Source organism: Protopterus annectens, chromosome 11.part0 (assembly GCF_019279795.1).
Source record: "Protopterus annectens isolate FY-2018-M chromosome 11.part0, PAN1.0, whole genome shotgun sequence".
In the NCBI taxonomy this organism is placed as follows: domain Eukaryota; kingdom Metazoa; phylum Chordata; order Ceratodontiformes; family Protopteridae; genus Protopterus; species Protopterus annectens.
The window spans coordinates 1,051,574,954-1,051,592,858 of NC_056745.1; the positions used below are offsets into that span (position 1 = coordinate 1,051,574,954).

At 37.6% G+C, this 17,905-nt stretch overlaps 1 long non-coding RNA gene across 1 annotated transcript in view; it reads right to left on the reverse strand.

Moving 5' to 3' along the window:
* Positions 1 to 1,102: 1,102 nt before the first annotated feature.
* Positions 1,103 to 17,905, reverse strand: part of LOC122815692 — a 28,535-nt gene continuing 11,732 nt past the window's right edge. Inside the window, exons 2-3 of the long non-coding RNA XR_006366988.1 lie at positions 9,694 to 9,754; positions 1,103 to 1,202 (exon numbers count right to left, since the gene is read on the reverse strand). This is a non-coding gene — a long non-coding RNA (uncharacterized LOC122815692). The remainder of the gene's footprint in view (positions 1,203 to 9,693; positions 9,755 to 17,905) is intronic.

The following is a 17,905-nucleotide window of genomic DNA, read 5'->3' on the forward strand; positions in this document are numbered from 1 at the left end:
AAACTGTGTGTTTATAATATGTGGAATATAATGACTGGTAAAGGAAATACATTAGTATGCTAGCCCTGTGATGTAAAAGGATAATGCCCTAATTCTGTCCTAGGTTACCTTATTTGATTAGTGGAGTAGTATTGCAGGGACTAGAAGGGGGATGGGAGTGAGTGATGGTAGATGCCAGGTTACCTATCCTGTTGAGTGGGGGTAGCTGCTCAGCATGCTGCACTGGTGATCCCTGCAGGAGTGCAGGTGTATCATCCTTAGAAATGAGCTGAGGAGGCCTACACTGCAATTATGTACCACCTAGGAGGAGACTGTCATGTGGAGCTGCATGCATGCTTCCTCTGTCAGCAGCCATTGTACAGCAATTGAAGTCACTAGTGGGAGTGGTTAGATAAGTGAGACAAGATCCATTATGTACAGCCAACAGTTACATTCTTGGTTCATTTGGCACTTTTTCTGGAAGAAAGAATTGGGCATCAGGTTCTTTCCTCTCAGGAGTGAATGGACCAAAGCTGAGCATTCATTAGTGTAGATCTCAACAGTGAGCAGGAGATCACAAAAAGGAAAATGGATTGGTATAAAATTCATGAATTTCAGAGATAAGAGCAAAGCTAACTATGTGAATTATTCCATGCATTTCAGAGATGGAAGTAAATCCAACATTTTGAATTAGTATATAGATTAAATTATTTTTTAATGCTTAAGTCTGCTAGATAATTGTTTTGTAGCTGTTATTCTCAATATATGTGTATTTCATATTCATTGTTTGTCTCGCCACAAGGCCCAGGTTGCGGTTAAAAAGATCTTTAGACTAGATCATTTACCCAGTTAACAAACCTAAATAAATAAATAAATGATCTAGATTATTAATTTCCAGCATAAAAAGCTAAGATGCAAAGATGACATCTCACTTCAGAAAAAGAGCTAGGATTCAGAAGAAAGCAGTGTGAAATATACAGCTACTGTACTTATAGGTAAGTAAAGTAACTGACTTAGCAGAAACAGAAGAGACACAAAGAAAAAACACAAAGCAAAGGCTTCAAAGAGAGATCTTAATATACCTATCATTAATATGATCAAAATGTATCCAGACAATCTTACCTTATCAATATCACATGATGCATTAAGCTGAACTGGAGTAGTACAATATATTCCCTGGTCACTAAGTGTGCTCCTGGCAATCAGTTCATTGATTTCAACGTCTGAAAAATATTAAATTGTTTATACAATTAATCTGCATTACAGTAGAGTATGTTTTAGATAATTACATTAAAATATTATTACAAGCACTTGCTTTTAAATTATAATCATTAGGTTTTAAAATATTATCTCCATTATGTCTAAATTTAAATTAGTATACAGTGCAATGCTATAGACAAATACCTGTTCATTTTAATGATAAAGCATGATGTTAAGTATTAGACTGTTACATGGACATTCATTTAGCAGAAAACTGTTCCAAATCACACAATGACAGGAACATAAAACATAATAAAACATTGTGAGTATAACAAAAATTGCCATGTTAAATAGCCCACAGTTGGAGGAACCACCTTACTTATGTTTGCAAGTTGACTATGGATTATATTTCTCAAAATTCAAGGCTAAAATCAGTTAATATTTGACACATAATGTGCTCATGGAGAGGCTGATTGAGACCAGGTTGCTTATGGTTAACAATCTGTGGATATAATAATAGGCTGTGGGACAAACACACAAGCAGAGACTTCTTTTGACAATGCACTAACTTGAGCTTGTAGTTCCCCGATACCCAACTGACCCATTCAGTCTCCTATCCTACAAATTATAGCACCATTAACATCTTATGGAATATGTCCTGTTTTTTCCAGAGTGCATTAACCTTTCAGTTGCAACACATCCTGCTGGTGTAGTGGAAGGCAAGACTCAAGCACCATATAACCATTAGCTAAAGTTGGCAAGGGTTTTTCATTTATGTTCCAACCTTTGACTGTACTAGCATATTGAATACACAATGTAAGTAAACACCAAACATTCCAGCACTATTTTAGTTACTGTCTTTGTGCATTTTCAGGTAACTATTACAAACTGCACCAAGGCTGAGCCTTCTGGTTTACCCTTGAGGATATTCCTGTCAGTGTCAAAATCCCTCAAAATGGAAGAGCTGCAGATTATTCAATTCAAAATCTCCAAGTGCATCCTCAAATATCAGGCCCCCTTTTCAAGCCCTGATTGCCTGCAATACAGTGAGGATGGCAACTTTGATATCAGTGGAACCATTTAGAGACAGCTAACATTGTCTCTTTCGGAAGACAGGTAGTAAAACATAACTCCATCTTACTCTAAATAAGCAAGGATTGGACACGTATGACTGACATCATATTAACTGCTCTGTGGGATCTGTGGGAGGCAAGCTAACCAAAAAGTATAAAATTACCCCAAACAGGAAAGAAATATTAACTAATTAATTAATGATTAAATATGCTGCACTTTATTAAATACTAAAAACTTCACTACAGATTATTTAACTGTGGAGTTTCATACTATATGCATTATAATGCCTTACTAGGTAGTATATATAGAAATCCTGTTGCATTGCCTTATATATAGAGATCCTGTCACATTGCCTTATACAGAGAGATATCACTTGCCTTATATATAGAGATCTGTCACACTGCCTTATACAGAGAGGTATCACTTGCCTTATATATAGAGATCTGTCACACTGCCTTATACAGAGAGGTTCATAGGTTCATAATTTGGTACTAGGCTATCGGCCCTAGGGCCTATACAAACAACAATTTCCTGGCTATTTCTTCCCACAATATTTACTTCCCTGGACCCCTGTCTAGCAGGGCAATTAACGTGATCCCTGAGGTGTCACACTACCGCCTTGCTGCATGAAAGTGCTGGAGAGGGTGTCTGATAAACAAACATGCTGAGTAGTAGACAGGACGATGAGTGATAGTTCTGACTCATATGAGGATACAGTATAACTGACACAATGTATGCAGTCAGACAGATATTGGAAAAGTAGCAGGAAATGAGAAAAGAATCCAAATAAGCACTCCTAGACTTGAAGAAACAATATGACAAGTCCCCAAGAAAGCTAATTTGGGTACACCTGTTATGGTCTGAAGTCTTAGAAGAATTGATAGAATTAGTGTAGGCTATGCATAAGGACCTAATAGCAAAACTACAAATAGCATTTGGACTCACAGAGGGGTTCCAGTGGCAGTGGCTGCACATCAGGGATCCTATCCAAGCCTACTGGTGTTTATACTGGGGATAGACTACATCTTTATTGTCATTATATCAACAAATAGTTTGGAGGATTGGAGGGCACATATCAATAAAGCTGTTGTATGCAAACAATGTGGCAAAACAAGCAGACTGTGAACAGGAATTTGTGCAAATGATGGGAGACTGGAATGTAAAACTAATGGGAAATGGCATGAAACTGAATACAGACACGAGGGCAACCATGTCAGTAAATGGGGGAAATCAGAGGAAGCTTAGTGTCCATTCACAATACTTCACTTACTTTTTGTTTCCAGGTGGTACATCCAGGACAGCAAAACATTCCCATTTGCATACGGCTTTATGTATTCAGTAGATATTTTAAATAAATGTTCTGTGAAATTCAGTTATCAGTTCCCAAAGGTGTAAATGTTACTATAACCCTCAGTGACATCACAGGAGGGCTAGCATGTTATTACACACATTTTAATGGACATGCCACTGCACATGCACAGGGTCCTGTTCATTTATGGACAAACTTGTCACTGGAGGCTAAAAATAATTAGGCATGTTTTAATAAAAACAATCGCAGAGCTTTTTAAAAGCTTTTTTATTTGTTGTCACTGGCTGGCTGTTGAATACTGACATTTTTTTAAATGTCTTGATCTGAACTAGGGACAGTCAGTTGTATCATATTGGCAGAACAAAATGAAAGGTATTAAACCTTATTTCATTTGCCTGTTTATGTTAGGGAAGTTTCCCTTCTGCATTGATTCAGTCAGCAAAATAATTATATCCTCCATTAACATGTTCTAATAAATGTGATTTGTATATGTAACAAACTTTGTTTTCTTTTGACAGTGTCAGTATGTCAAAAAATCTTAGTATTGATATATTTTTTAATCTTTTCTCATCCCTGGGTTTTGCTTAATGTCTCAGTTTCCTTCATACAAATGACCTATTTGTTCCTGTTTGAGCACAGCAGCCAAGGACTTTCAGTCCATGCAAGAGAATTATTTTCTCTTCATCCGGGCCTTGGGTCTTTGTGAAAAAAAATGGAGAGTAATTTGAGCAGACTTATTACTGCAAAGAAGTGTTTTATAAGTTGCTCATGGAGATGGATTAAATAAGAAACTGTGGTCTTTTTTTCTATCTCAGAATGCCTCAAATACAGGATTGTGGGTTCCCCTAGTACCATCAGAGGTTGGGGTAATTTCTTTGGCAATGGGTCTACCCTATAGCGCAGATAGTATTTCCATAAGAAAAAAAAGTATTAGGAAGAACTGGAATATTAATCTCAGTAAGAAACTTATAATCATGTATGCTGACTGACCATAATAACTTTTTTTCCCTCTATAACAGATTGGCATTAGGACAAGCCATATATACTTAATATAAACATATTCCAAGACAGTGAGAACAGCACAGTCTCACTAATTCTGCTACATGGCTTTGAGACAAATTGTATTTAAAAACAACATAAAATAACATGACAGGAATAAAAGTATAGAAAGTAAATTACATATACAATAGGAAGGAGTTCCTCTGCCAGTACAAAGTAAGATAATTAAATTAATAAAGATAGTCATATAAAATGAGTGAGATAAATCACAACCATTATATCAAAATTCCTATTAAATACATTACAAACTATTAATAAATTTACACAAATGTTACTTATTACATTGAAGTTGGCATGCTAACATTTTGTACACTGAAATGGTCCCAGCCATCTCTTATGGGAAAATAGATTTAATTTTGAGGAATGGTACTTAAGGACATTTTAAATTCATAACTTTCATTGCTATTTACATATCATATTATGTCATGTGATTACTCATTCCCTGGGTCCCTATGTAAATGTGCTGACTCAGTCGAAGAAATGAAACAAAACTAATTAATATTTTGGGTCTATATTACATCGTTTTAACTTCAAAAAGTTTGAACGATGTAATATCGACCGAAATGTCTGAAACATTAAAATAGCGAACAGAAAGAACAAAGATTTTTTTTCCCCAGGGAAAAAAATCACTGTTCCCTAACAAAAAAAAAAAAAAGCTCCAACCTAAAACTTAAACTACTTAAACTAAATTGGGGGGCTTTGCCCCCCACACCCCCCTACTTAAATATACCAGCTCCGAGATCACACCACAGTGAAGGAAATAGCAAAGCCGCGAAAATGGCCCACCAATTTTTTCCCTGAGAAAAAAATCGATGTGCCGTGCCTTCGCTATTTTCAGGTTTCGGACATTTAAGTTCGATATTACATCATTCAAACTTTTTGAAGTTCAACTATGTAATATAGACCCAATATTTTTGATAGTTATAGCTATATTTTATTGTATTTATTTATTTTACATTTGTTTACCGGGTAGCGTCCAACTGGGCTGGCGGCCCGTTTTCAGTGGTGAACCAGGGATGAAAAGCTACAGAAAAAATACAGATGAAGATATACACTAATATATTACTAAAAAAAAAAATAAGAAAAACTAATTACCATAATTGCCAATTTTGGCAAAGATTAAAATAATATTCATCATACAGTTACAACAATTATAAATGAAAATATCACAGGGTTTGGATAAGTAAGTAAAAAACTGATAACAGGCAGTAAGCAAACCTACACTGATGAGACATGCAGCAATGTTATAGAATGTGAAAAATTTGCTTTTGGACTGTATAAAATAAGTACAGACCAAAGGCTGTGCAAAGGAAATACTTAACATTTGAGCTGTAATAGTGGAAAGGAGTATGTGAGAGAAGTAAATGAGCATAGGACAGAGGAGTTATCCTGGTGGAGAACACGGGCAATGCCAGCTGATTTTAAGATGTTCTTTTATTTTTGCTTTAAATGTAGAGGAACAATAGGTGCATTGTATGCTTAGGGGAAGAGCATTCCAGGACTTAGCTATTTTGTATGAGTAGAGGGAGGCACCATGATAGTTATGTGACTGTGTTATTTTGAGCAATGGCCTGTTGGAAGATCTAAGGGACCTACTGTTTAACTGTAATTGGAGTAAGGTTGAAATCGATTTTTTTCTCAGGGAAAAAATTGGTGGGCCGTTTTCACGGCTTTGCTATTTCCTTCACTGTGGTGTGATCTCGGATGTGTACAATTTTGTGGGCTAGGGTAAGTTGGTTTAAGGTTTACAGGTTTGGAAATTCTAGCCAGTGAAGTTGAAGAAGAGAGGAGCAGTGATGGGTTTTATGGGGGTGGTTTGTGGCAAACTTTGCAATTTTTTTTATAGCAGGATTCCAGATTGTACAGGCCAGCTTTATGTAAGTTGGTAAAGATATGAGAGAAGTGTAGAGAGTAGTTGAGATCTAGCAGTGGCTAGTTTGGCTTAGGGTGTTAGATATGGTTTGGCCCTGTAGAGAGCACCAAGCTTGGAGTTGACTTTTTTGATAGTTTGTGAAATGCGGATATCAAATTTGAGATGGTCATCTATTGTAATACCTATGAGTTTGGCCTGGTTTGCTGGTTCAATTATGGTACCATTTGTGGAGGGAATAGGGAGGGGGTAGGTGGTTTGACTTGGTAGTTTTGTTCAAGAAGATTATTAACTTTGATATATCTGGGTTAAGAATGAGTTGGTGGTTTGATAAGAATGATTCAACTTCTTGAAAAGCTTTTTGCATTTTATCCTGTAGTTCTTGAGGGGAAGGGGTGGGGCAGATAAGAAAAGTATCATCTGCGCATTGTATGGTAGAGGCAAGTTGGGTTGCTGTGTGAAGGTTATTAGTAAATATGATAAAGAGAAGGAGGCCAATTATTGACCCTTGGGGTACACCAGTGGCAACTGGAAGTGATGGGGAGAGTTTGCTTTCCGATTTAGAAGCCTGTTGATGGTTTGATAGATAACTGAGAAACCAAGACAGGGATGCTGGACTGAGACTGTATTCGCAAGTTTCTTCAGTAGTAGTTGGTGGGAAATGGCTTTTGACATGTCCAGGAAAATTGCAGAGACTAGTTGTCCCTTGTTCATTAGGTGAAGAATGGCATTGGTGAAGGATAATAAGGTTGTGTTTATACTATACTGTGGTGTAAAGCCATGCTGGGAATCTGACAGAAGGTTGTTAGTGGTAAGGTAGTTTAGGAGTTGTTGCTGAATACATTTTTCTAGGATTTTGGCTAAGGGTGGGAGGATAGCAATGGGGCGGTAGTTAGAGATTTCTACTGAGGGGCCACCCTTGTGGAGGGGGATGATATGAGCAACTTTCCAGAGGAGGGGCACATACTGTTCAGAGATAGACCGATTGATTCATATAGAGATAGGATAGGCAACAGATGAGGCAGCAATTTTTAGGAATTCATTTGGAAGTTGGTCATCAGTCAGGCAGCAGGGTTTTAGTTTGCTTAGGAAATTTTTAATGAAGGATGTTTGAACTGGTTGAAAGGATAGGGAGTTAGTGGAACTAGTGCCTAGTGAAGGCAGTGTGAGGGGTAGTTGTGGTTGGCAAGGAGGGAGGAGATAGAGTTAATGAAATGTGAGTTAAACTGTGAAGCTAAGGGTGTGGTGGTATTGTTTGAGGTAGAAGTTGGGGTGGTGGATTTACCAGGATTGAGGAGGAAGTTGACTGTTTGCCAGAATTTTTGAGGGTTCATAGGTTCATAGGTTCATACTAGGCTATCTGCCCTAGGGCATTTACAAGCCTAGCCAGAGTGTGTTTGGCTTTCGCCACCCCTTGGAATGAGTTTACTGTGCCCTTTTTAAGGTTGTGTTTACTGTGCCTCTGTCTAGTAGTGACACAGAAGTGATCCCCGGGGTAAACCTACGATCTCCCATCCACTCATCAAGATTTTTCTTGAAGAGAGTCAGTGAGGGGCCCTGCCTAACATGGACTGGGATTCTATTCCAGAGTGAAAAGAACCTCTGGGTTATGAATCTGCCCCTCCAGCATGTCCTATTTATTTCTGTGCTGAGGTTCAAGTCACTCAATCGCGTAGCTCTAAGGGATTTGGATTTTTTGAGGTGGAGCATGTCCATTAATTCAGGGTTGGACATGGCTTTGTACGTCAGGCATAGAGCGCCTCTGAGTATGCGGTATGCAACTGAGTAAAGCTGGAGTTTCTTTAGCCGAGCAGCATATGGCATCTGTTTGAGTCCCTTGATCCTCTTAGTGAGGTACTTTTGGGGTCTTTCTAGTTGCTGCAGGTGTCGGGTAAGGTGCATCCCAAATGGGGCATTGTACTCAATAATGGGCCTGATGAGGGATGAGTAAAGGAGCACAATGACATCCCTTGATCTAGATGTGAATCCTTTCATGATAAGGTGGGCTATATAGAAGGTCTTTCTAACCACTTTGGCAATGTGGTTGTCAAAGGAGAGGTTACTATCAACTTGGGTCCCCAGGTCCCTAATTACTTCTTCTGTACTTAATGGATTACCTCCTGTGTGGTAATTTGTGGGCACTTTGTTTTTGCCAAAGGGTATAACTATACACTTTTTGGCGTTTAGTTTAAGGCCATGGCTCTGGCACCAGTTATCCATCTCTATGAGACCCTTTTGGAGGATGCTTGTGTCAGCTGGAGAGTCAATTATGGCGCCCAGTTTGCAGTCATCCTGGAACTTGGTCAGCCACAGTCCTCCCGTGTTAGCCTGTACCTCAGGTTGTGAAGGAACTTTTGTTGAGAGGTATGGAAGTAGTACTTTTTATCGCTATTATTTTTTTTCTTAGTCTGGTTTCTTAGTTGCTGATAAGTGGTGAGGTCAGATTTTTCTTTGGTGGATAGGTATTGAACCTTGGCTTTGTCTCTTTGTTTAATTAGTTGTTTTGCCTCATGGGAAAGCCATGGAAGTTGTTTGGATTTGGGGCATATTTTTCTGGTGGGGTTTAGGCTATTTAGTATTTCAAGAAATTTATTGTTAAAGAATTCAACTGTAATGTCCAGGTTTAGGTTTTTTTAATGGGGACCATTCGTAGCATTATAGTAATACATTGCATAATTCTGGTGAGAACTTACTTAAATTTTCATGCAATTTCATCTAGAAACTATAGCAATCCTGATGTCCTGTGAAAAAAATGCCTTGTCTCAAGTGGTTATGAAGGAAAGTACTCACTACAAACAGGCACATAAGAAGTGTCATTATATATATTATTACAATAATTTAGGTTTCTTTTATGATGACTAATAAATGGTTTCATATTCTGAATTTCCATTATGCTAAAAAATAAATTGCTTTGTCTGCACAATGAGTCAGAAGCAATAGTAGCATCATCCAATATTTTTTAACACAGACAGCAAACTTCTGGAATTTCCTTTTATATTTTATGACATCTCAAAATGTTTCTATAGCTGCATTAAAATTATAATTATATATACCATTATAATAATTTATGCTTTCTTTTATGATGACTGATAGGTGGCATTTTACAGAAAATACAAAGGAAACATTCATACACAATTTATTTAAATATTAGCAAGGAGAACGTATCATATGAAACAGTAAAAGAATGTCATAATTTATATACCTGAAGAAGCATTCTTGTTCCCACAAATCCCACGTGTTGGATAATCTTTCAGAAGATTCAGCTTAAAAAGAATAAAACATTGCTGTAATTCTCAGTCAGTAATATTATATTTTTTTTAGAATTATACTCTGCTTATGTTAAGTCATATTATGTCTACAAGATGTATTACTGTAATTCATAGAGAGGTATAGTTTTGCCTAGTGAATGATTACAGTCTGAAATACAGTTTTTCGCAGCATTGACACTAAGCGTAGTTTGTTGCACTGTTTGCAGATATTTTAAAATTCCTACCCCATGATCAAGCAACAGTGTGACAGTGGTAGGACTGCTGAAAACACCTTTGTTGTATGGAATCAGGCTACAAACATACCCAGCCTCATAGTCCAGATGCTATTCCTTCCCAGAGCTGCTTATACAGTTTATTAGCATCCTGTTGGGTCAGAGTCATTTATGTATATGATGATGTAAATGCCGGGCTCACATGCAGGACTGGTGAACAAACCATCAGTGTTGATCATAATGCTTACTGCTTCAATTGTGTAGTGCCCATTCTTTAAGTGGACATATCTAATTTAGACCTAAAGTGCTTGTAAGGGAAACCATAGACAGTGCTTTTCTATGTAGTACTAGTTCTCTGGTGCTATGATTAAGCAGCTTAAATCTAAAACATTGATTTAAATTAGGACAAAGAGCTGCTTTGCTTTATCATTTGAAAATGTTTTTTTCTCTTTACATTTAAATTTTATTTGACTGTGAGCGTCATGTTATTACTGTCCAGTCTGGCAGCAAGCATGACTGTCACACCTCATTAACTGACTACCAGTGGGTATTAATGAATTACCACAAAAATGCTTGAATGTACATCCTTCACCGAAGCCCTGCATAAATTCAATGTAAGAACAGATAATGATAACAGCTTTTACGTTGGAGTGGGGCCAGACTGCTGCTGAGTCACTTTGGAATGTAGCTTTCCTTAATAATATAGCCACAGCTTTTCCCCAGCATAACACAGCCATCACCTTTATGAATCATATCTAAGAACTGTGTCTGAGCAGAATGCTCCTTTGCATTCCACTATGCTGTACTTATTAGGAATGCATAAGAAGGGATACTGTCTTTGTGTATTATAGATATCTCCTTAGATATGGCCATTTGCTTTGTTTTATGGAATCACACATGATTGTAACAAAGGGGTTTGCACAAGGCAAGAAAGAAGGTGTAAATGATTTAATGTCTTTCATTAGATCTTCTTGAATCCCAGCCATAACGAGCAGCTAATGAAACCACTTTGTGTGCTATGATACAGATGAATGTCATATACTGGATTATATGAGATCAATGATATGTTTGATATTTAGACCAACTGTACAGGAAGCAACAAAGAGTGGACATGTCTCTATATACATTAATAATAAAACACAAAAGGCTATTTCTTCAGTATGACTATCCTGATCTACTCCACTTCAAAAGTACCTTAGATAAAGTCTATTTGTCCCCCTCTATGACCCAGGAAAACCGTGATACATACTTAAATGTACCGGATATGCTCCCCATTCAACCTAATACCATATTCATGGGTGACTTTAACTACACCCAATATAATGTAAGAATCATACACAACACCTAACATGCAGGCCCAAACTTTCCAAAGTTTTGTAAATGCAAACACCTTGGACCAGTTAATCTGTACATCCAATAGAGGTGCAAACTTCCATGACTTGGTCCTAACTAACAAAGTGGAATGCTGCACTCTCCCTAGAGTAATACCCTCACTAGACAGTTCAGACCATAAAGCTGCTCTCTTTGGAATAAAAGTAAAACCAGGGACACTGGATAACCTTTGAATTTTTTAGGAATTACTCTAGGAAAAACTAACTACTACTAAGTGATATCCTACCAAACTTTTAAGCCTCCCACCCCCTAAAACCTTGGGAATACCAGTTCTATGCAGAATTATTCACAGAAACCCTTTATAATCATATTAACAGGTACATAGAAACACCTGTATCTACCTTGATTAAGCACAGGATTAACTAAAAAAAAAGCCACAGTTGTGGAATCCCAACATCGACAGGTTGTATAACAAATGGAAAAGAAATAATGGTAAAAATTAGGAGATGCAATGTTCAGCAAGGCAAAAAAATCCCTCATCAACCTTAACAAGCAAAGCAGGGGGCTAACAAAGCACACCAAAGCCAATTTGAGGTAAAATTAGCCTCCCAGTCTATGGACAATCATAAAGCTTTCTTCAGCTATGTCAACAGTCTAGAAACCAAAAAGCAGAGAGAAAAACCTATGGTCAAAACAAACAATAAACCAAGGCAAAATCCAAGTAACACCCAGTCAACAAGGAGACTGAAAAAAACTTCCACATTCAGTTAAGCACTTCTGTCCCATTAATGTGCAGAGGCTTCTTCAGAACTGATTAAGTCCCTACATTTTAATGGGGAAAAATAACTTAACTTTACAAAATAAATTATTTTCTGAATGTTTTGGAGTTCCACTTTTTTTGAGTGAATCTGGAAGCTTTTTCAGTCTCATTGTTGACTGGGTGTTACCTGAGTTTTGTCATGGTTTATTATGTCCACAGTGTCAAAGGCAATGCACAGCAATGTAAAATGAATTATAAATGGTGTCACCTAAACATAGTTTGAAAATATAACAAACGGCCTGACCAACAAATTTAGTTCAAATTTTGCCCTACCTCTCCCTGCCAGATACCCCTCAGAAAATGTTCACATCCATATCCCGAACTATCACTAGAGACTAGGTGCGCAAAGCACTCTCCGAGGCCAAGAACACTGCATCAGTGGGTCCTGATACTATCCCAGGATGTCTCCATAATAGCATGAAACATGAAAAATCAAGACTATTACAAACACTATTTAACCACAGCCTCCAAACAGGCTGCATGCTAAATGACTGGAGGACTGCACAAATTATCCCACTGCACAAGGGTGGGCCATTCACAGACCCAAGCAATTATTAACCAAAAGCCTGACTAGTTTGGTATACAAAGCTATGAAGAGAATAATCATTGATATACTAAATGATGGCATAGGTGACATAAAAACACTGGACCCAAATCTGTTTGGCTTTGTTAGGGGCAGGTCTTATCTAGTCAGTCTGGTACCCCACTTAAGCATTGTAGAAAAGCTTATAAAACTAAGTATAAAATCATATATCACACACTAGATAGCTAGCCGACTTACAGACAAGACCCAAGATGTTAGAATAGGAGACTCTTCCTCTGCATTAAGGCCGGTTACTAGTGGGGTGTCTTAGGGCTCAATGATGGGGACACTCCTGTTTGGCATCTGCTTCCTGGCTTCAGAGCTAATATTCGACAACCATATCACCACAACAGTCAGGAAAGCCTTCTACCTCATCACTAAGGGCTTTTCATCCAGAAAAAAGGAAGTGATTGTCCCACTGTACTCATCCCTCATTAGACCCATTATAGAATACAACGCCCCATTTGGTATGTACCTCTCAAGACATCTGCAACAACTGGAAAGGCCGTAGAAATACCTCACTAAAAGAATCACAGGCCTAAAGCAAATGCCCTATGCTGACCATCTAAAAAAACTCTACCTATATGCTGTCGTATATCATCTACTCAGAGGCGATCTCTGCTTAACATACAAGGCCATGTCAAACCCAGAGGTGTTGGACATGCTACACTTAAAGAAATCCCAATCCCTCAGACACACATGCTCCAGGTATCTAAACCTTGTCATCACAATGAACAAAACATGCTGGAGGGATAGGTTCCTGACCCAGAGACTCCAAAGACTCTGGAATAGACTGCCCATACATGTCAAGCAGAGTGCCTCTTTGGCCTTCTTCAAAAGGAACCTTGAGGATTGGATGGGAGATAGGAAATTCACCCCAGGGATCATGTCAGTCACCCTGCTAGACAGGGGTCCAGGAAAGTAAATACTGTGGGAAGAAATAGCCAGGGAATTGTTATGGCTAGGCTTGTATAGGCCCTATGACCGATAGCCTAGTACCAACCTATGAACCTATGAACATCATGGGCCTCTGGCTGACAAAGTTTATAGATGCTTGTAATTTGGGTGCAGCCATCAAATTTCCAGAAGACACAAATATCCTCCAAGAAGGCTTGATGCTGACTAATAACCGGTGCCAGAGTCATCGTCTAAAACTCCATGCCAAAAAGTACTTAATAGTATCTTTCAGGAAGATGACCACTCTAGCAAACTACTACATTGAAAATACACCCCTAAGAGTTTACTGTGTAGTCAGGAATTTAGAAACATATGTAGGCAGTGATTTGGCATTTGACCATCATGTTTCTACCTTAATGAGGAAATCATTCTATGTTGCACACCTTATAAACAGGGCATGGCATCTAAAGCCAAACATTTCATCATTCCATTTTCCTCTGCTCTCATAAGACCAAATGTTGAGTACACTGTCCCCTTCAGTATGCACCTGGCCAGGCATATGCAACAACTGGAGTGTCTTCAGAGATTCCTCATAAAAGGAATACATGGTGTGGAAAACAAGTCCTGCATGGACTACCTCAAATTCTTTTCCTTATATTCAGTCTCCTGCAGGCTGCTGAGAGGTGATCTATGCGCCTACAAAGCATCCTCTGATCCAGCTATAATGGACCTATTGCACATCTGTAAAACAAATAGCAACAGAAACACCCAATCCGGGGACCGGAACTGTGCCTGCAACATAAATAAAACATGCGGGAGATGCAGGCAAGTGTTTCAGGGGCTCATCCTTCTTTGGAACATGCTTCCCATCCATGAGAAGCAGAGTTCATCACTTTATTTACTTAAGTAAAATTTGGATCAGTGGAAGGAGAACTGTAAATATACCCCTGGACTGAAATTTATGTCTCTGTTAGAGAGAGGAAGAGTGTAAATGCTTAACTACCCATGCTCAAGTATTTATACCCCAGAAAACCCTTGGGAACTGATACCTATCAAATTGTATTAGGAACCATGGCTAGGCTTAAAAAGGCCCCTTACATCAATGGCCTAGTTTCCTACTATGATCACATGCCTATGCATGACTGCAAAATCCCTGTTACATCATGCTATGAAATGCTGTACTTTTTATTTATTTATTTATTTATTTATTTTACAGGACAATGGGCAACTGTGATAAGAAGGGTTCTCTCCATTTGAAGGGCAGAAAAAATGAATGAGTCATGTCCTGATGAGGGAAAATCAGTTGACTTTAACAATTTGGATAATAGATTTAATTATATATTTAATTATGCCTGCACAGTTAATTTTATTACCAGTTCTTATACGATACTAAATCTAATGAACTTTATTAAATATAAATGCCTTTCATTGTAAGGGATCCACTAAAAAGACTGACGTATTGACAAAAAGTAGTGCCTTAAATAAAACTCATACTCACTGACATCGTTTGCATTAAAATAATGCTTGATGAGATTTCATATCTTCTATGTTTATTCTGTGTTATGAAGCAAATTCAATTTTTACTTATTATAAACAAATTTTGATGCAATTAATAATAACTAAGTTACTAAAAGTCATAAGATGTTAATAGAGGCTGAAAAGTTGAAACGTCTAGCTGATTAAACAATGATGCAACAAAAAATGTCTGCATATAGTAATCTTGAAGATGGCTGGCCTTCTTAGCAGCTTCTGAGACATGGTACAATGATAATTCACTTGAATGTCAATGAGAAAAAAGTCTGGAAGAGGGAATCTGGGAATAGCATATATATTGGCCTCACATATCTATATTAGGTGAACTATCTGAAGTTGACAATATTGAGTTTTTGAGTAGGTTAATAACTTGCCATGACAGCAACTCAGCAGGAGGCAACTGAGTACAAAATAAAAATATAATACGGGCAATCAAGTGGAATGTATGCAGCAAAAGCTGGTTGCAATGAAGGATAAGACATGAGGGAAGGATCTGAGAATAAATGGAGTTTTAGAAAGACAACAATGTTTGCATCCAATTGATTTTTGTGAAAACCAAGGTGATGTTACAGAGAGGGTTTAGAGAGTCACCATTTAGGACTGTAAAGGAAATCAGTTGGAGAGTGTCTGCATCAGAAAAAGAACAACCAGGCAAGAAACTAATAGCAGTAAGCATATGCAGATGATTTTTTTGGACGCAACTTTTCAGCAGACATCACATTTCATGAAAACAATTAGATAACTGAAGACACATAGGTTAAAATACATTGATTTTTCCATCTATGTTGAAAATTTCACTAGAAGGTGTCTTGACTTTTACAAATGTCAAAGAAGCTAAAGCTAAGGTAAAATAGCTGCCTCTGCAAGCATTCCAGGATATATATATATATATATATATATATCTATATATATATATATATATATATATATATATATATATATATATATATATATATATATATGGGAACCATGGATTCTCCCCAAACAGTTAAGTAAAAGAAGGAAGGGAAGACCAGCAGAAGATGTTATGAGGCAAGCCACCTGGATAACTATGGTATGAGAGAAGTCAGTTAACTGACTATGCACTTAAAACTAGATTTACGCCATGACAAAACCGAAGACTGAGAAGAATAGAACTGAGCTGTACTCATTCCTGTTAAAGTGATGGACTTCAGTAACTAAAACCTGAGCTCTTCACTACAATTACTAAAACTGGAAATTAAATTGTTTTTAGTAGGAATGCATTATTTTGAAGGAGGGCTCCATATAAAGATGGCGATTGTTGCAATGACGCATATCGGGACAGCCTGCTTTTTTCATTAAAATCAAATAATATACCTGCTGGGTTCTCCTTGGTGGGAGCTACAGTTGATTATTCTTATATTGTTTAAGTTGAGCAATTATTATAACCGTAAAGATTAATAGAACAGAATGAGGGTCCTATTTGGGCTTCACTTATACACTTATTTATGTATGTATGTATGTGCCAGTCCCAGTCCACTTGAATAATGAAAAAGAAATAAATGCAAAACCATTAGTATTTACCCACTTATTTGTTTTTTTAAAGTTAGTCTGAAAATGTCAGGCAACTAGTCAAACAATTGGAGGCTGAGTCTTCAAAGGCAAGACAAACTCAGCGGTAAGACTGTATAGTTCCCTTTCCCTGACAGGAGTGCTACATCATGGAATGGATAAGTCAAACACTGACACTATGTGGGACATAACTCTCTGCATGGGTTTGTTTTTCTTGTCAAACAGTGTGCTCAAGTGTGAGTCTCGCAGTCCTACTTTTCAAAAATTGGTCTTCAAACTTCCAAAACACAGCTATGTGAGTAGTTAGTATGTAAGCAAATAATGGATAGTCTGATTTTTAAATCATTATAAGACTCCCAAAAGAAAGTAGCTTACATGGTACACAGATTAATTAGATGTTGTCCTCTGAATGAGTAATTGGAAACTTTTTTTTGGGGGGGGTGTGCATAATCCCACTGACCTTAGGTATGTTTTTCCCAGCTGCCACATATTTATTTATTTATTTATTTATTACATTTAACTGGGAAAGTCTGACTGAGCCAAGAGACCATTTTCAGCTCCAAAAACAGTTTAATAAATTCTTTGAATAACACAACAATAGTTCAGTTTACAGAATTAAAAACCATTCCTCTTCATCTTCAGCTTTCTAGCAGATGCCTGAAGGCTTTTGGCCAAAAGTGACTGGGATTTGGAACTGTTCATAATTCCCTTCACCTTGACTAAAATCCCAGTTTCAGCTGAAAAAAAGCAACCCCAAAGCATGATACTGCCACCACCATGCTTCACCGTGAGGATGGTATTCTTTTGGTGATGTGAAGTGTTGTTTTTGTGCCAAATGTACCTTTTGGAATTGTGGCCAAAAAGTTTAATCTTGGTTTCATCAGACCATAACACATTTTCCCACATGCTTTTGGGAGATTTGATGAATTGTTTTGTAAATTTTAGCTGGGCCTGGATGTTTTTCTGTATAAGAAAAGGTTTCCATCTTACAATCCTACCCCATAGCCCAGACATATGGGGAATACAGAGGATTGTTGTCATGTAGTACAAAACCAGTACTTGCCAGAAATTCCTGCAGCTCCTTCAGTGTTGCTGTATGTCTCATGGCAGCTTCCCTGACCAGTTTACATCTTGTCTTTTCATATATTTTGGAGGGACTTCCAGTTCTTTGCAACGTCACTGTTGTCCCACATTTTCTCCACTTTTTGATGACTGTCTTCATTGTGTTCCATGGT